Genomic DNA, 20,568 nt, shown 5'->3' with positions numbered 1-20,568 from the left:
TCCTCCAGAAACTTGATTGTTGCTTTAGACTGGCCATTAGAGATTTTAATAATTCTACCAACATACCACTTTCGTTCGTAATATACAGCGTAGTACTTTTCCAGTTTGAATAGGCCTACATCGTCATCCTCTGATTCTATTTTACTATGTATATCACAATATACTTATCTAATGATTACAATTACAATTTTTTGAATGTTGATACAAAATACCAAGTATGACATCATATTATACATTGAACAATTTTAAAGAGTTGACCTTTGTATATAAACTTTGATGCCAATGCAAATGTACACAATTTCAATAAATTTAAATATAAATTTGAATGTGTCATATCTTTCTTGTCTGAAAGAACACATATGATTGAAGATATTTGTTTTTCATATTGCCAGTCAAAAATAACTGTTATGACTAAATTATTATAAATATTGCACAAATGTGGAACTTTGAACTTAGCCTAACCATTTTCAAATGTTGTTATGACAATGTATTATTTTTATTGTCATATTCATGGTATTTCAAGATGATGTTCTTATTACCCCATGACTGTTCTAATTACCCCAAGCAAAATCAAGCAAATTACGCAATGTTCTAATAACCCCTTTGCAGAAATTTTTGGGGTAATAAGAACTTCGCTTATAAAAACCAGGCAAATTGCCCATACACAACCAAACTCACATGAAAAGATGTGTGCCCTTATGTTTTATTATAGGGGTGAAGAAAATTTTGCAACGGTTCTTTCATTCACATCCAGTATATGCAGAAGCAGAGAAACACCAAGCATGCGTCACATCATTTTTTGCAGGTGTATAATAAAAGTCAAATAAAACTTACTTTTGTGTAGTTATTCCAATAACAAATTTTCTGCATGTAGGTTTAGTGTAGGTACATAGGTATGAAATGTTATTACACCAGTCTTTTCGTTTTAAATTATTCTACATAAACATGTTCCAATAACCCCATGTTCTAATTACCCCGGTCTCCCCTACCTTAAATTAAATACTTTATATATATATCGTTTAATGGAATTGAATCAGAATTTTTGGATACATTGGAATCACACTCTTTATATTGTTAATATACTGTATTTGTGTATTGAGAGCAGGGGGTGGTGAGAGGCGGTAATGCGCAAGGTAGAAACAGAGAAGACATCTTCTTGTAGCTTTGAATTTTTGGAATGTTCGCCTTGAAAATCGGGAATTATAGCCTACTTGAATTGTATAAAGGTCCTGGAGTGGCCACCCTGAGCAATTATGATAAAGGAATAACTTTCCAACCAACAAAATCAGGATCTGTATGGACCAGATATGGCTTCAAGTTAGACATATCGCTTTTACAATTCCAGCAAAATACTTGGTAACGTATTGTAGCCATAGCTATTAGGAATTTGTAGCTTAGAATATTTTTGTCAAGCCTCCAGAATTTGCAGCCAAGAATGATAGACTCGTATAAAAACTGCTACAACCTCTAACTGTCATTGGCACGTGCACGTTCCTTGAAGCTCCGGCGAGTAAGGTCGTAGACGTATTATGGAAAAATCTAGATGATGCTACTAGTTTGTAAGGTCGCAGTACATTTCCACAGAGACTAATAACAAAATCTCCTGCAACTACTTTAGAGATCCCGTTCACCTAGTCCACCTTTCTATTTCTACTACGAAGAAATGAATGAAGCTTTAGTAAGGGTTCGACATATGATCTCTAATTTGTTTCTCGTACAAATAAAGGTATATGGCTCACACCCTTGTTAATGACATAATGAGGTGTGTGATAATGTTTGTTGACAAAACCGTTCATGAATTTTCTTTGATGATCTTGATGCGGATGACAACATATGAAAGATGTTGAAAATAGGTGCTTTAAAGCAGATTTTTCAGTAAAATATCTTGTTTGCTTGGAAGGGGAGCGTGGCAAAGAGTGACGTGATAAAGAGGGTGTAACGAAATATCTATTATTATTCATCTTCAGGTGGTAGAGTGCTGAGAAAGTAATTCTACTTTCGTGGATGACGTCGTAACCCCGTATTATTTTGTCAAGTCAGGCTTTTGTTTCAACGAAATGCATGTAACCACTTGATCAAGAAATGACCTCGTTTATGGCGTACACAAGAAATGATGATGTTTGCTTGTACACCCAACGGCAAAAGTAATACGAGGCGAATTATCCGTCACCATTTTGTTTTCCACCGTGTGCTGATCAATAATGGATGATATTGAAATTGACGTCATCACGCAGTGTACTGTGGGGATAAATCCGAGGAAATCTGCATTTCTCCACTTTACACACTTTTCACGGTTTCTGTAGAGCTCCAGATAAGATAAAAAGTACACATTCCTCGTATGATGACGATAATCATACCTTGATTCACTTCGGCAGAGACCATACGCACAATGCTTACTCGGCATGTTTTCAACGCAGGATCTGATCTGTTTGCCCGAACTATGGTGCAATGAATTGTGGGGGACGTTGTTCACTGAATATCATTAATTGAAATATGAACAACAAAAAGCAGAGGGTAACAACTGCCTCGCATCTCCATTCTTTAAAGCCACAAAGAATATAAAAATAGAATGAAAATAGCGATGGACAATTTGCCTAATAGCATCTTTGCCGTTGACTGTACAGGGACAGAGCGGTAGATGCGACACTATCTTTTGTGTAAACTTGAAAGACCGGTATCCGTAATTATTCCTGACACAGAAAGAATTCCACGAGTTGACGCATGTGCCGGATCGGCGTTCAGAGAATTTGACCCAACGTTTTTTAAGGTCAATTAGCCCATTTGCTTACGTGAAAGTACGTTCTGTGGAAAGTTCTTATCAATTTCCACGAAATCAGTCGATTAGAGCAAAAGGAGCGCTTGGAAGTTTCACTTCGGATGACGTGAGCCGAAGAGAAAATGTTCCTCACCGTCGGAAACAAGCAGGAGAATTAATCTAACTAAAGACGAACAAGTCGGAAGTGTCATTTAGTTATGCACTTTCAGAGATGGTATGAGAAACTCCACCGCTTTGGTGAATCATTTTGTATTCAGGAAGTATAATTGGAGCGTTTGAACACACACGCGGGATGCTCATGAGGCTGAGACAAGGGCTACGTTTACTGGAAACGTTACCGACGTTACACTATGCATGATCGATAAATTGCGATTTAGGTATAGAGGTAATGTACACCTTTCGCAGAATAAGCTTGTAGTCACTAGCGGACAAAAAATTAATTAAGGTCATGTGCTCGTTACATAAAGCGTATCATTGTAGAGCTTGCTGTGTCTGACCTTCTATGTGCGGTAGAGTGCTGTAGAGAGAGCATTCCGCTCGAGCGCCAAATAGTTCGCACGTACGCCGCTAGATAGCGTACGGAATCCAGAGCTGCTTCTCTCGAGCGAATAACTCAAAACAAGCGACATACGCTCGAAGCCCAGCGCACACGTACAACCGTAATTTTGATCGTGAGGTGAAAGACGCAGTAAAATTGAAATTTGAAGTTAACGCTGTTATTATCTGCATGTTAAAGTGAAGTGTAGTCTATCTTACCAATACACAGTGACATGTGAAAATGAAACAGATGATTGTGGGCTGAAACTGCCACAGGGCGGATATTTTACATATATGTGTCTATTGTCACATTAAAATTATATTCTATTGTAAACGATGGAGCGTGGGAGACTGGAACAAGTGCGAGCGAGCGAAAGGGGTTCCATGCAGTGTCCTAATGTACAGGGTCAATGAATTTAATAATACCGTGTGTTTTACACAGTGTATATTGATAATTTATACATTTATTTTTCACCCTTTGTGCACACGGTGTTTCGGTATCTTCATGAATAAGATTGAAAGTATGGCTTCATCACAATCCAATCACATACGTTGAATTGTATGTTTTGCAAATACGCTGTATAAAGAAGTACACTGGCGGAGTACTAAGTGATTCAAGTGGGCGAGGAAACTCCGTGTTCCTAATGATGACTTTAGGGAATGTCGGCGAATAACAAGAAGCTATACTGTAGCTTACTTCTATGCTCCTAAGATTAGAAAGAGAATATTGTCTTGTTGTCAGTCAAGAAATGCAGTCATATCGGAAGTTATATCTATTTTCCTACTTCTACAGTAATGGACACACATCATATAATATCGAAGAACCCGATTCATATTTATAAGTAAGGATGGTCCTGTTTATAGCGCGCTGTGAGCTCATACTTAAGTACAGTTCACGTTCACACCTGTTTATATATACTTCTGACCTATTCATTTCGCGATTTTGTATAAGCAGCTGTGTTTTACCTGCAACACTAATACGTAGTTAACTTACAACCACATGTTTGGTGAATAGATCCATTGTCAGGTATCTCGTATCTACTCTAAAACACACGCGCCATACACACTGCTTTGGTAAGCGATCACAGATTCTTGCTGCTGATTCTTCTGAACTTTTCCACTTTCAAGCATGTATACCCCAGTATCAGCGTGTTAGAGAACTACCTTTACCTCTCAATGAATCAGGCTCTACTTTAGTAAATGGCCCTTTCACCAAAAGTTACCCTGTGTACCCACCACCTGTGGTAACACGTGGCTATCGCAGCTCAGTGTAACACGCCGGTAACCGACGCAAAATAAATATGATACTATTTACACTATTTTGTCAATAAAAATGCTCATGTACTGTGTGTACTGATCGATTGTATACTAGGTTTGACTCTTCCGAGTCGTTTATGTCGACTGCCAAGGAACAAAGTATAGTGTATACGAAGTTTATTGGGTGACGCAAGCGCTCGAGGTAAACGCTTGTAGTAAGTGCTTAAATCGGCTGTCACCCAGTTGGAAGTAGCACATAAAATTTTAGTTTTCAGAATGACAAGGAGGCACTTTCTTGCACTATTATCACTCCTTAGCTACACTAGGACACATATTTCGTTATCTTACTCTTTGTTCTACAAAGTCACCAATATTAGTATTGGTACAGAAACGCCATATTGTTGTGAAATATCTCTGTGGGTGGTGTCCTGTAACTGACAGGTTTACACTTTTGAAATGTAAAAAATACATACTTACTGCGAGTGGATTTGGAAATGTTTCTGTGAAACTCGCATCTTGTAGATTAACATCAAGGCTGTGCGCTGCTGTGCTTGTCCTCTCGGAATGAATTTTGAATGTATCATCAGCGTAGGTAGCACATCAGTTATTTATGTAGACGTTCTTGGATAATTAACACAAGATTCTGCCTGACAGATACGTTTCTTCCAAGAGAAGTGATGAACGCTCGATGATGCAGCATCCCAGACTGCAAATGTACAGATACCCCTTAACTGCAATGATCCTGGAGTGTATACACGCAATACTCGGAACCTTGCTGTTTCGCAGTTTCCTTTCACTGTATTCGGTATTTCTGCACAGTTTAAATCCAAGGCTCAACTCCAGATTTGTTTCAAGCGAAGGAAGTTGAATTTGGAACATCGGTGCATTAAAACATGCACTGGAGCACTAATGTATCCAGTCTTCTTTTATTAAATCTGCTCCCTTTTCTCCTATCATGATGACCGGGGCGTTTGTGTTCCCGCTGACAATGGTTGGCATGATAGAAGCGTCCACCACGCGTAGACCCTTGATTCCGTACACGTGCAGAGCGGGATCGACAACCGCGTCAGGATCAGAAGGAGGACCCATTTTGCACGTTCCCACCGGATGGTAGATGGTCATGGAGAAGTGTCTGATGCAGCATTCCCAGTATTCGTCGGACCTGAACTTAAATTGACGGCAACCGGGCATGGGAATGGTGTGAAGTCTCGTGCCGTACCGCTTAAAGGCTCGGGTTTCGCCCGTCCTCACGGCTATCTTGACACCTTCTACTAGAGTGGCAATGTCGTTTGGATCCTCGAAGTAGTTGGGGTGTATGTAAGGGTAGTGGAAAGGGTTCCTGCTTCGTAGTCGTATGAGCCCTCTGCTTCGAGGTCGCAGCAGGAGGGGCAGTATGGTCCAGGCGTCCCTGTTGAGTATGGGTCTGTACACCGAGTTGAACACCCTATCCGTGATCCCCAGGACTTTCCTCACCCTCGCCCCGCCGTCCGAGTTCACCGACGCCGGCGCGAAGTGAAACTGGACGTCCGGGTAAAGTCCGGACTCGTTAGCGTACCTGGTGTTCACGAAGGCCAGCCCTTCCACTCCGCCTAGCACGCTCATGGGTCCTCGCTCGTTCACTATGTACTCCATCGCGATGGGGATGGTCTCGAATCTCTTCTGCACTATGGAGAACGGCTTGCTGATGAGGAACGTGAGCCCGCCCATCCCGACGTGATCCTGCAGGTTGTTCCCCACCTTGAGGTCCTGGATGACCGGGATGCCCAGCTTCGTCAGGTGCTCCTCCGGTCCAACCCCGGACAGCATGAGTAGCTGAGGGGTGTTGATCGACCCTGCTGACATCACCACCTCCTTCCTGGCGCGGACGATCTGGCGCCTGGCGCCGCGCATGAACTCCACCCCGTAGGCGCGCTTCGTCTTGGGGTTGATGAGGATCTTGGTGACGTGGGAGTACATGGCGATGTGGAGATTGCGCCGTAGACGCACCGGTCTGAGAAAAGCCTTGGAGGTACTGCAGCGGGATCCACGTCTTATGGTACCCTGAGCTATCATGAACCCCGTCTGCTTAGCCCCATTGATATCCCTGTTCTCGTACCCCAACTCCCTCCCCGCTGCTATGAACGCCAACGACAGAGGCGATCTCCACGGGGCCTCTTGCACGGATAGGTACCCTCCCGGCCTGTGGTAATCAGTCCTGGCAAGGTAAGGGTTCCTATTGTCCTCAGACTTGAGAAAGTAGTGCAGCACGTCCTCGTACCCCCAACCAGAATTACCGAACGACTCCCAGCTGTCGTAGTCGAACCTGTTTCCGCGCACGTACAGCATGTAGTTGAGCACACTAGAGCCTCCGAGGACCTTCCCGCGCGGCCAGTTGCAGCGCCCTCCCTTCATGGCTAGACATGCCCTCCCGGTAGGTTCGGTCTTGTACTGCCAGTCCATCCTCGTCAGCTGCAGGTATGCCGCCAGACTGGGTATGTCGCTGATCTCGTTCTCGTCGCCCCCGGCCTCCAGGAGCAGCACCTTCCAAAACGGAATCTCCGAGAGCCTGTTGGCGACCACGGAACCAGCTGACCCTCCACCCACGACGATGAAGTCGTACTCCCTGAAGAGTTCATCCTGGTTGATGGGCCTGCTCTCGGGATCCACCGAGTCGTACCTGAAGTAGGCGATGCCAGTCATGAGCAGAGGCAGCACCCATATCCCCGTTCCGATGGCAGCCGTAAGAGCGAGCGTTGTTAGCAGCATGATGGCGCATCGAATCGTCGTACACTAACTACACTGTATGCATGGACGCATGTGCACACCATGTTCCTTGCCTCTTCTATCTTATTGATGTCCTTAGCGAAGTGTGGAGACGTGATATCTTCTTCGACAGTTGAAGGATTTCCAGCATTGTACTGCCTCTTTCGTCTCTTTTCAGAGGTTGATGAAGGTGAATCGGTGCTTCAACCTGCAAATAGAAACAATAATTTTAATAGCATATCGACAAATACATTTTAAACATTCGCTGATATATATCAACGTATCTCCAGGAATATGTATAATATAGCATTCCAACAATGCCAATGAACTAGTTCAACTGTACAATTAGCCACATAGATATGGATGTTTTTGCTGGTACTATTTCTCCATCACCGTATCATTCCTCTACTGACCTCTATAGCGGAGTGCTTAGCACAGCGCATACGACGCCAGGGAACCAGGTTTCGAATCCTAGTCTTGGAATGGATGTTCTTTGTAAGTATTCACTCTTTAATTTCATCATAATATCACTCATTCTCATCTTCGCAATTAGCCAAAAGCAGAAAAACGAAGTATAATAAACCAAATCAATAAAAATAAATCTAACTTAGTACCTTGGCCAACCGTGGGACGTAAAGACGGCCGGAGCGTGGTGCTGATCATGTCACCTCCAAAATTCTGAGATCGAGAATGTTCTTACGCACTTGCACATTTTCATAAAATTCAAATATGTTAAAAATGTACAAGTTTAAAAGGGTTAATATTGGGGAGATATCATGACGCTTGTTTATAAACTCATTTGTCAGATATACATAACTTAATGACGTAAACTTGGATTCGCCAATCATAAAATTATTGGTGTTAATGTACTAACCTTTAGGTGATGAGCTAATGGCTATGTTCGTATTTAAAATTGTAATTTCTCAGGGTGGAATGATTTGTTAACCTAAGAGAATATGTCAATTCACTTTGTATACTTCACAAAACTTAATTATATATATTCAGATAATTTACATGTAATAACAGAATATTATGCCATAAAAATTACTAAAAGACAGTGGCTCGAGGTTGAGAGCATGAGTATAAATTCCCCAGTAAATTGAGGGGGTTTTGAGTCTTAATTTTATTCTCATTGCCTGGATTCTAGGCAAGTCGGGATCAGGACTCCCTCCCTGAAAAGCTCACTGTGTGGATTGTAGACAGAGGTGTTGGTGTGCTCGACACTATTGTGAAGTCCTAACTTTAGACCTTGAAGAATGGTTCTACATCCAACTTTAAAGTATTGTTCTACATCCAGATATTATTTAACTTCAAAGTATTAATTTACATCCAAATTTAATTACTTTAAACCACTTTAAAATACCCAAGCTCTAGTTCTCGTGATCCTGTCCTCTCGATGTACTTAACCCTTTGGAAAGAATAAATGTTACAGTAAAATTTATTCAGTGGTTAGATTTTTCTTGAGCACCTACCCTGAAGATAAGTTTCAGTGTTGGTCAGTCTACTCCTGACTACAGGAGTAGAGAAAGTAAGAACTGCTGTGAACGTAACAATGTATGGACAGTAGCCGCATATTATCCACATGTGCCTTCATGGCATAGTGCTACATGCTACCTAATCAAAATCAATCAATCATTCCTTTTGTTGGGAAAACAGAACTGCAGAAAATATCCACTGAGTCAGGGGTGGTTGGTGTGTACAAATCAATGTAGCATTAATAAATAAATAATAATAAATATAATAAATATAGAATCTCAACGAATTAACCTCTGCGGAGTCGTGAATGAAATCGTTAGTTGTTCCTATCGTACATCCATAGAATTGATATCTTTATTATGCCAACATTGATGGCTGTGTTACTAAGCCAGAAGTCATTTGGTTCAAAACTTGTGAGGGCACACGAAAATTCCTAAACAGAAGAGAACTAGCTGTGCCATTCCTACGAAGCTGATTTATCAGTTAACCATCTTCATCAGGTTAATGATTAGCATTTTTTTGACAACTTGTGAACCTACTATATTTTTACTACTATCAAACAAGGGTTATTTAAGGATTTAATCAACTTAAAATCAATTTATAAACATAATATGTCAAACATAGCAACTAATTTTGATAACAGGGAGTAACATATCGTAATAGTTTCGCATTTGAATTTCATTGTGAGAAAAAAAATAGTCCTATTTCTAGTAATTTTCGGAATTACTTTATCAGCATTTCATCCACACAATTTAATACTTCTCTATTTATTTGACGATAGGACAACATTCATGAATATTGTCATGTTGTAGCAAGAGATGCAGGGTGCAAATAGTTTTCGTTGATTGTCGAAACTATTTTATTGAAGCACGCCATTCTTCCAGCTAACCCTTCATCCTTTTTGTAGCTCATCTGATGAGAGCCCTGAAAAAATGAAAAAAAAAAGGACTGGTTCGCATGACATTGAACCAGTCTATGATTGGAAGGTTAACTTGCCTGAAGATTGCATGCAATGATGGTTCTGCCATTTGCAATCTAATTGCATGTTCTTTTTTTATCCTTGAGTTCGCAATAGAAGAAGACGAAGGCGATTACGTTTCAAATTTATGATACATATTATGTTCTGCTTTCGTTAGAACATGAGAGAAATTAATAACATCCTATTATTAGCTTTTCAACCTCATTGCACTAATAACATAAGTGTGACATTGAAATGTGGGACATTTCCCTTAGAAGCACTTTTAGTTACGTTTGAAATTTTTCTTGTTATTTCTTTCTGACGTGCGAATAAATTACACTTAACACTCTTAGAATTATAGTGCAGAAGGCCTTAGAAAGAGCGTTTCGCGGGCTGACAGCAGACGTCGCTCGCACACTGTTGCCGATACTCTCGTGTCGTCTGCTCCTCAGCCGAACAAACAGGCCGAGGTAGCAAGAGGCAGAGGTCATTCACCCTTCCAGAAGGGTGCAGCGAACTAGCTGTGGCAACCGGGCTCGCTCATTCGCGGACCTGATTGGTTCTCGGACACCCCCCCCCCCATATTGTCGTCTGCTGTAAGCCCGCGAAACGATCTTTCTAAGGCATCATACAGTATAACGTACACGAAAGCTTAGTTTGCACCTTACTTTCAACTTGGTACGACTAACTAGGGGAAGTGCTATGCAACAAAATACCGGGTGTCCCAGAAGTCTTTCCCTGATTACAAACTTTATTCATATCCGCTATATGTAAGGTAGAGATGGAACAAAAAGAACTTGGTTAGTTTTCCAACATTTTGGTACCACTTTCACATCTCTACATTGCATATAGCGGATATGAATAAAGTTTGTAATCAGGGAAAGACTTCTGGGACAGCCGGTACTATTAAATCTTTACCCCCATGATTCGAACCCATGACCTGCATTTGCAGAACGTTATGGTAATCACTATTAAAGGTTCGGTGACATTTACTTATGAAATCCAATAAAATCTTGATTACCTTTGGAATGAGTTTTTCCTGAGTCCTCTGTCTTCATATCCTGGCATTCTGTTAACTTGTCGACTTGATTCTGTAAGACATAAAATAATTATCAGTGTAATGTAGTAATAATGAACCCAATAAGAATATTATTTTTTAAAGAAACTAAAATAATACAATTAACAATTCATTGATTATTAAATACTATCAGACGTTCATTTTAAAGCAAGTTTGAAACCACACAAATTTTTAATGAGCATTTAACAAATTTCTTTTTTAAAAGTTTGAACAATACATATTTTCTGTGAGCATTTGATATATTCAAACAAATTGAAGAAACTACACATATTTTATGTGAACATTATAAATGTTATAATCAATTTTCAAACAAACATGTTCTTATGAACATTTGATAGTTTATTTAAACAAATTTTAAATGAACATTTGACAGATTATTATAAAAAGTTTTGAAACAACAAATTTCCTGAATGTGATAAATTTTAACACATATTTTATGTGAACATTTGATAAATTATTGACACAAGTTGGGGAATGAAACAACACATATATTACATGAACATCTGATAGACTACTTAAATAATTGTGAAACAACGCATATTATATTTTGATAGGTTATTTAAATAAAGACGAAAAAAACGTGTTTCTCTTGTGACCTCCAGGAGCCCCTTTAGGGTATATTATCTTAAAATGTAATTTCTGTGTTTCTCTCTATAAGGTTGGTGGTAACATAACATTAAAATATTATGTTAAGAAAGCATTACAGTGGAAATATTTAGAAATTATTAATCTCACTTTTACTTGCAATGCCTACGTTTAAAATGAAAGTTCATATTGAAATAAAAGAAAACACAAAAATACACATGTCAAGTAAATGATTTGAATGAGGATGAATGATAATATGATGAAATTGATGAAGGGACTTCTTTGTCACAAAGAAGACTCGTGGCTACAGCCGGGAAGAAATAACCTGGCAGTAACGTCACTCCCTGCTAAGTCAGCGTTGCCAACTACTATGAAAGGAACCATAGCAGGAGTAAGAGTACGAGCAGCAAGGATCGCGGTGCAAACTACCAATCTTCAATTTAATGTTAGCACTGCTAGATGTTTATTTTATGTTTGTTTATTTTAATTATTTCATATAATTCGGCTTTCAGCAAACCTTCTGCATGCGGAATATTGTGAGATGACAGCCACGACTTTATTTCATCCTTCTGCTGTTTGATGTTGGGATTTTTTTCAGTAACTTGTTGTGGTATGGAGGATTGTCACACACAATAACAAGTTTGGGGGCAGATTGGAAAGAAGCTGTTCTTCGAACCACAACATAAAATGGTTAGCGTTCATCTCCCCATGATAGTCACCAGAAGTTGTTTTTGAAAGGAACACTAACTTCGCCCCTCCACAAATCCACTTTCACCACCGGCATGCACAATAATAAACCTGGGACCCTTTCCTGTTGGCACTTTTAACCCCCCCCCCCCCGAATCTTTGGAATCCAGCCAAACTTTGGGGACAGTGTGGTGTGTGTTCACGAAACTTTCATCCATATAAATGAAAGACCGGCGGTTTGCTCTGTGCGCAGTTCTTTAACTTCACGCAACGCAACGATGCTGTTTCGTTCAAGGAGTAGCTTCCTGCTGTTTACGCTGTGCTTTTTTAAATCTGAATCCTAATTTTCTTATGATCATACGCAACGACCAACGCGAAACCTTAAAATTAACATTTTCTTGCAGTTCCTTCATCAGTTTATGTATGGTGACAACAATGCCTTTCGTGTATTAAACAATGGATTGTTTGGCGCACGACTGCTTCATCAAAATAATCCAGATTTGTGACACGTTGCTGGGCGTTCGGTCGGTTTTTGCCCGCCGTTGAAAAAGATTTCCCGCTCGCAATCGCAACACTTTTGCGTTTCTTCTTCAAAATTCTCCACACAGATCTTTCACTGACACCTGTCGCCACGGGCGTTCTGTGAACAGCTGTGGTTTTGTTTTCATCGCAATCAAAGTACTTATACACATTGAAAACTATTTCTCTTGTATCGCTGTGCAAGGGCTTACCTTTTTTTACTCCACTGCTCATTCTACAACAATGACAAAACCAACCAAAAAACCCTCCCTAACAAAGAAACAAAATAGCCTGCAATCCCTCGCTCGTAGCTGCGGTTTGTTAGACTAATTAGCAGTGTGGGGGTTTGCACGCCTGCATCACCCCTCTCGGAATGATTTCGATTGGTTTGCACGCCACCTTGTCGTCCGCTCTAGCGAATGAGCCTTCGCTTCTGGAAGGAGAGGTGAAGGTGGGAGATGACGTCACTGCCAAGCTATTTCTTCTGCGCTGTAGGTCGGGATTCCAACCCAGTCAACATAAATGAATATTATGCGTAAATAAACTAACAATAAAGGGTAATATTGACATGGAAATCACACATGCAGTAGTATAATGCATTGAAGATCATCTCTGTGTTTAAATGCAGACATCTGTGACCATAGGCGCCGACTCCATGGGCTTGGTGGGGGGGCTCGAGCCCCCCCCCCAATATTAATGATGTAAGGCAGAGCCCCCCAAATAATTTTGCTTAAGAGGATCTGATGTATTATTTTGCTTCTCTTGTAAAGTTTACTCTGAATTGTGCCACATGAAATTAACTTTAAGTACACATTTACAATTTTCTAGACCATCAACTGGGGGGGGGGGGGGCTGAGACCGATAAACCATCAACTTTGGGGAGGCTATAACCAGATACAGCAAAACACATGACTTATTACTATATACTGAGTATGTAATTATGAGTATTGTTAAAATGTTTACTAAGAAAAGTTTCAGAAGACTATGTGCATGAACTAGGGTAGTGGATGGGACATTCGGGCTACAAATTGCTCTCACATGACATTCAGAACGAGATCATTGATATATTAGGGAGATGTTTTGCGCTCCGTGGTAGCAGATATCGAAAGTCGGGAATATTTTGCTATTATGGTTGACGAAACTTGTGACATATCCATCCGTGAACAATTAATATTCTGCATTCGAACTGTGAATATAAAATTTGATAGTTTTGAGGAATTCATGGGCTTTTATTAGGAGTGTGCGGGACGGGAAAAATTTTCAATTTCCCGACTAAGCCGGGAAATTTTCGGGATGGGAAATGTTCGAAATTTCCCGAACCTCTGAAAATCTCTACTTCGACACGTCATTTTCACTTTAAGTGATTTCTGGATTAAAAACTAACAATTTACGATAAGTTCCAGAAATTGACAATGCAGAAAACGTCGAGAAATAACGACATTTTAAAATGAGAATTCAGTATTTCCAGACTGCTCGGGATCCCGAAAAGTTGGGAAATCATTTCCCGAAGTCCAAATCGGGACGGATTTTTTTTCCCGATCCCGGTCCCGACTTTTCGGGAGCCCGCACACCCTTGGCGTTTATGAGATTCCGAACACTGAGGCCAAAACTTAAAAAAGGGAGAGAGTGAGTCATTTATTAATTTATTTCAGTGATCAGAGCCCCCCCCAATAATTTTGACAAGTCGGCGCCCCTGTGTGTGACATTGAGCACATCATGCAATTTCTCTATGGAACGTGACTTTTTCCAACACCCTGTATACAGTATCGCCTAAATCTGCCAGTTCACGTTGCACTGTCGTACAGGAATGCTCTTTTCTCTTGATCGCTTTGCATAACAATGGCATAGGACTGGAGAAAGTCCCTTTGTTGTGCCAGCAAGAGTAAAAGTGCTGAAGACCTTGAGCAGGCGGTGTCTGGTTTCGCCTCTTTCTTTCACCGCCTCCTTTGTTCAGAGATTCGGTGACGAATGTCTCTAGCAGCTCCTCCAAGCGCCTTGGACCTATTCATTAGTGACGAATACAGGAAGTGACTTTGTTTTGTTTATGAGAAGTGAATGGCAGTCTTTACTGCGGGCAAAATATTCGTACCAGGACTTGAATTTGAATGCTCAGTGTTGCAGCACAGCGGGTACAAGATTTGCCCAGATCGTACAGTGCAGTGTGCATTGAAGGCATAAAGGACATTGTAAATGTGAAGTGATCTGCATCACGCTTCGGCCACTTCTCCAAGGATTGCCCACAAGTGCCCCTTATCTATTTTCTTTCCTGTTGTTGATCTCTCTTTCCTGATTTCATTCAATCTTTTATTCTTCTCTACCTTGTTTCCTCATTTCTTTTCTTCTTTAATTACTTTCTTTGCTCGTTTTCCTCTCTAGCTCTATGCTTCTTTCGTTCTTCATCTCCTTCTATATCTGTCCGTTCTATCCTTTTCCGTCTGTGTTTCTCTATCTCTTTCCATCTTTCTATTATCTTTTCTATTGTTTCTCTTTTTCCTTCTTTCTATTTTCTTCCGTGTAGTTACGCTTTATCTTACCTTCTCTTTCTTTCCGTCTCTTTTTTCCATCTCTTTCCTTATTTCTTTTCATGAATGTTTCTCTATTTCTTTCCTTCTTTTTTATTTTCTATGTCTCTCTTCTTTCTTCCCCTCATATTTCACTTTTTCTTTCCTTCTTCCTTTCCCTCAATGCTTCTCTATCTCTTTCCTTCTTCTTTTCCCTCAATATTTCTCTCTCTCTCTCTCTCTCTCTCTCTGTCTGTCTCTCTTGCCTCTTTTCTCTATATCTTTCCTTCTTCCTTTTCTTATTTCTCTTTCCTTTTTCCTTTCCCTCAATGTGTCTATCTCTTTCTTACTTCCTTTCCCTCAATGTTTCACTGATTTTCCTTTCCCTCAGTGTTTATCTCTTTCCTTCTTTCTGTCCCCCAATTTTTTCTCTACCTCCTTTCTTTCTATTTTCTTTTCTTCCTTTCCCTCAAATGTTTTTCTACTTTCGTTCTTCCTTTGCCCAAACGTTTCTCTATTTCTTTCCTTGTCTTTTCTCTCCTTCCTTCTTGCCTTCTCTTTTCTCTATATATTTCCTTCTTTTAATTTTCTTTCCTACTGTTTCTCTATCGCTTACCTTCTTTCTTTCCAGTTTTTCCTTAGTTTCTTTGCTAGTTCCCTTCGTTCTTTCCTACTGCGTCTATTTTTTTCATTCTTTGTCCCTCTGTCTTTTCCTATTTCTTCCTCTGTTTCTCTATCTCTTAACCGTAATTTTCTATTGTTTCTCTTTTTCCTTCTTTCGTTCTATCTTTATTTCCCCTTCTCTGTCTTTCTTTGTTCCACCATGTCTCTTATATTTGTCTTGGTTTCTTCTTGTGCTTCTCTCTCTTGTATCCATTGCTTTCTCTATTCGGTTTCATTCTTTGTAGTTCTGTCTCTATATTTCTTCGTGTCAGTATCTCTCTTGCTTTATCTCTCAGTGGGTGTGATTCTCGCTGTAGTATTGACGTTTGATTTTATTTCTGGGTGGAGCCTGTAAGGAACTTATTATCAAGTGCCTGTAGTTAATTGAGCGTGTAATTGCGAATGGAAAATAGGGTCAAACGGATCCTGTACCACGTGTAACTCAAGTGCAATATCGAATGAATGCCTCAAGCACATAAAAAGTTGTCGACTGGTGTGAAAGAACTTAGCGCTATCTTCTCATTGTGCTGTAAATCCCAAAGATCGTGCGCAGTACTTCGCCTGCCTGACAGGCATCTTGATTATTCCAATGCATTGCAGACCGAACGGGAAACGCGTAAGCCAAGCGTCAGGTTAACCTTGCAGCAGGTTTTATGTATCAATCCGCGCGAGAACTGAGCTCAGAATCTTCCGTGCCAGTCTTTCCTCAACCGCCGAGCTGCTTACATCGGAGACACTGAGAAAATCTACAGTATTGCCAACCGCACAACACATCAAAACCCGCATGCATGTCAAGTGGATTGTATTTTTGCTTCTCTTTGTCTCCTGAAACATAACATTTTAAAAGTACTTTCTGCGCATATATTATTTAATAAATGTGTCATTAATATAAGAGCGAAACAACTTCTAAACATGAGAGCATGTGTGTATATTTCGAGCACGCAAAAATAAAAATAAACAAAGATAAAAGTAAACAACGATAGGCTCCTCTTGAATTTAATGACAAATTATTGTTTTTGGTTTAGAAAGAAATACATTTATGAAAAACTTGGTTGCTTCGTTCGCAATACATCCGTTACTGTAAGACACACGCACTTCAAGTTGTACCACCAAAAAAGCATGATTTGTTATTGGTGATATATACAATCAGGTGCATTGTCTGTCGCTATTACTCTGGTTTCAATTTATGAATCACTTCACTAAACCAGGATTCAAATCTTGGTCTGTCCATTTCTTGCTGATAATCACCCTTCCCTTTCTTTGCGCGGAACAGTAAATATGCGCCTTCAACAAAGCTTTCATTGCCGCCAGTGGGTGAAACAATAAGCCTCCCCCTTCCCCTCATCGTCGGTTTCTTCAGCCCTGGCGGTGGTTTTGCATGGTGGTATCCTTCCATGTTTTATTACCCCTTCCCCCACCCACCGAGTTGAAGGACGTCTCGTCCAAATAATAAACATGTTTCTTCTCACTGCGATATATTTTAATACCGCGGAGATTCTTTTGTCGTCAAACAACAAACAATCGTTTCCTCTTGCTAAACTCAAACCGCAAATCATTCAACACCCGTGATACAATTCGTGTGCACATTGACGGCAAATCACCTCACGCCCTGTTTTACTTTGATCTTGTTGCCGCAAGGAGGATTATGCATTTAAAACAACTTGCTTGACTTTGAAGAACATTTCCTTTCGGATGAAGCCCAAAATAACATTCGGGTAAAACCGCGCGCTGAACAGGAGATTCAGCCATTCTCGCCGCTCTACAATAAACATAGGGTTAAAATAGTGGAAGGTGCAACACTGGTATCAGCGATTTCACGCGCTCTGCAACGCATTCAGTCTCGCTCGACTCGCTCTAAAGTTTCAATGTCTCTTCAACGCATTACAGATTCGAGTTGGCGAATCTGCGGTTCTAAGTTCGTCTGCACAGTGATTGCAACCAATTAAGTCCATACCTGCTAATCAATGTATTATTTTGTCTGTATATTACAAATTAAATAACTGTTTTCTTGCAAGTATGCAGTTGTGTCGGAATAGAACCCGTCTCAGTGGAACTATATTCTTGCGCGCACGTTTGGATCTACATATGCTAAAACCTGCTGCAAGGTTGACCTGACGCAGGGCTTAGAGCTATTCGAAAACAAACATGGCCTTCTATTGTATTGCCCATTAGGAAGTAGAAAGAGCATCTTCGGAGTAATAATAAAATGCATATCTGTTGCTTTGTTAGCGGTTAGGTGCAATTACTGGCAAGGAAGCTGACGCTGTTATTTGTCAAATGAGCTTTTTATGTTCCAAGTCGTATAATTTTCTTTCCGCGGAAATCTATTGTTGCGCTTATTCACGATATCCCTTTTGTGATTGAATGCAGTGTTGCCAACTCGATTCTTTTATACTGGAAGGTAGTGTTTCCAACTCTTAATACTTTTATAATGGAAAGTAGTGTTGCCAAGTCTACTTGTTTTATAATGGAATGCAGTGTTTCCAACTTCAAACTTTTATAATGGAAGGTATTGTTGTCAACTCATTCTTAATGGAAGGTAGTGTTGTCAGTGTGACTATACGACGCACGCTTTTAGAAGCGATATCGGGCGGGGCCACGCAGAGAGTGTGCGTGGCGATCAGCCAATGGCAGGAGTGCAACGTTGTACAGTTAGCAGACTGCGGCGCGGAAGTTAAAAGCCGTGTTCTGTATTTTTCTTACGCGCAAGAAGTTTTCATAAAACTCGCCACTTTAAGGTTCATCATAAGATGGGGAAAGACATTTTGAACCTGACTGTCCAAGTCCCATGAATTTCCGTCGCCTACAGCCGGAGTTATCGTTCCTTGAAGAAACAAGGGAAACACCTTTCATATCCTTCCGCCTGTTTTTTCGTTGCCACCGTGTTGACGCAGCTGAGTTATTGTGTCTAGGGAAAACTGTGGGTGTTAAATTCGCCTCGATATAAACAATGACCCTTCATTGTTCTGGGCGTTCTCGAACATTGAAAGTCTGGGTCAGTTTGAGTTCAGCGTTTTCGTAGCAAGGCCGGTGTAAAATTATTCGCTTATCGTTCACTCGTGCGCCACAAAGAACAGTTTGTGAAAAGATTAAATACAGCCCTTTCGTGCGATAGTGTGTGTTCCGTGTGTTCTTTTTATTTTAAATAATGTCACTCTCAAAACTTAGCACCAGTAGTGCAGGCACCAAGGGTGCAAAATCTAATCATTATCCTCCAGGAGAGTGATTCGGAAATGAGTGAATTCAGTGACACGGAGACCGAGGATGATGACGAAAGCGGTGGTGATGACCTTGCAGTTCCTCTACAATAAATACCTTCAAGCTTCTTTCAAGTATGGTTTTCTGGTATATGCTACAGGGGTATGGTATCATAATCCTGTGTAGAAATATTCACTATATTATTTCACTGTACTCATATATAGTGTGCATTATCAAAATAATGGACACATCGCGAATTTTCTGTCCTTCTCTTGCGCTATCAGTTAGTTTGGCAACAGCGCAGTAGCACTGGCTGGGTATTGGCCGAACTCATGTTCCTTCTAAAAGCGTGCGCCGTATAGTTTGTGATGGAAGGCAGTGCTGTGAACTCTGCTCTTGTAATGTAATACAGTGCTGCTACTTTCTGTTTTATAATGGAATGTAGTATTGCCAAGTCGGCTCTTCAATAATAGCATGCAGTGTTGCTCGTCTTAACGGAAGCTAGAGTTGCCAACTGGGTTAATTTGGAGTGGGAGGCAGTGTCGTCAATAAGTTTTGAACATAGTAGTTCGGATCCCACTTTAAACTGTAGGTCCAGTCCCGATTAGCCTTACTGTGCATACAGTGGACTTAAAACAACAAATCAATCCAATCCAATCCGCAATAAGGTTCTTTGCGTTGTGCAGTGTTGCTAACTTGGCTCTTTTGTTATTGTAAGGTATTGTTCGAAATTTATTCGAACCGGATATGCTCCTTCTTGCTTTCGTCTTTAACTCAAAAAGAAAACTGAAATCTTGTTACGTGACAGTAATTTTAGTGCCAGTAGCAAGTGGTTCGGGGAGAGTTGGGACCGGGAGGGGAGGGGGGTAGCTAGCTCATCGTGACCTATTGTCGCTGTGACGTGGTCTTCTTAAAGGAACGCACATCGCACCACGACGCCAGGAATCCCAGGTTCGAACTCCGACCTGGGCGTGGGTATTCTTTGTGAGTGTTCCTTCATCACTCATCCTCATTAGCCGAAAGTGGCAGAAAAGACAAGCCAAATCAATCGGTCATCCAATTGTTGCGATGGTACGCGCGGTGCCGTCACCGTAGCTCCAACGCACTTGCAACGGAGGCAACCAGTTGCAGCGGGACCGGTTTCACTGAGAATGGCAAGAGCATGCCTCAATTAACCCGAATACTCCATGTTTTTTTGTTGCCTGCGAATGCGTGACACAATAACACGGGATGTGAAAGGAAATGTAGTTCTCGGACAGCCAACCTTGTGCCTCTGAACTTGCGCAGCCTGGGAGGATGCTCTGGAAACAGCACGATCGGAAGCGGTCAGCAACAGACTCCGCCGCGGGCTGTCGGTTGGTCATGAACACGTCGGCCCGCGGCGCGACCACCTTTCTCCCGTGTCCTCCGGTGCGATATGACTCCCCGATAGCCTGCAGGAGGATGAAAGTCGATAGTGAGATGAAGTGCACACCGCCTGTAGCGGCGCTACTTTGTAACAATATTTACAGCAGTGGGTGCACCTGCTCTAGATTTTTGTGGATTGCGCACCTGCAGCTCAAGATGCATCAAGTCATAACTCTGAGTTTAT

The 20,568-nt window shown here is 41.0% G+C and overlaps 1 pseudogene across 1 annotated transcript in view; it reads right to left on the bottom strand.

The window, feature by feature from the left end:
• Nucleotides 1-2,559: 2,559 nt before the first annotated feature.
• LOC145992213 (glucose dehydrogenase [FAD, quinone] pseudogene) overlaps nucleotides 2,560-20,568 on the bottom strand; it is a 58,048-nt pseudogene continuing 40,039 nt past the window's right edge. The window contains exons 3-4 of the transcript XR_014442151.1: nucleotides 10,768-10,837; nucleotides 2,560-7,520 (exon numbers count right to left, since the gene is read on the bottom strand). The product of XR_014442151.1 is annotated as a glucose dehydrogenase [FAD, quinone] pseudogene (transcript). The remainder of the gene's footprint in view (nucleotides 7,521-10,767; nucleotides 10,838-20,568) is intronic.

This window comes from Lepisma saccharinum, chromosome 9 (genome assembly GCF_977018435.1).
Source record: "Lepisma saccharinum chromosome 9, izLepSacc3.1, whole genome shotgun sequence".
Classification (NCBI taxonomy): Eukaryota; Metazoa; Arthropoda; class Insecta; order Zygentoma; family Lepismatidae; genus Lepisma; species Lepisma saccharinum.
The sequence above is the reverse complement of the archived record's forward strand: the minus strand, read 5'-3'. Positions and strand labels throughout refer to the sequence as shown.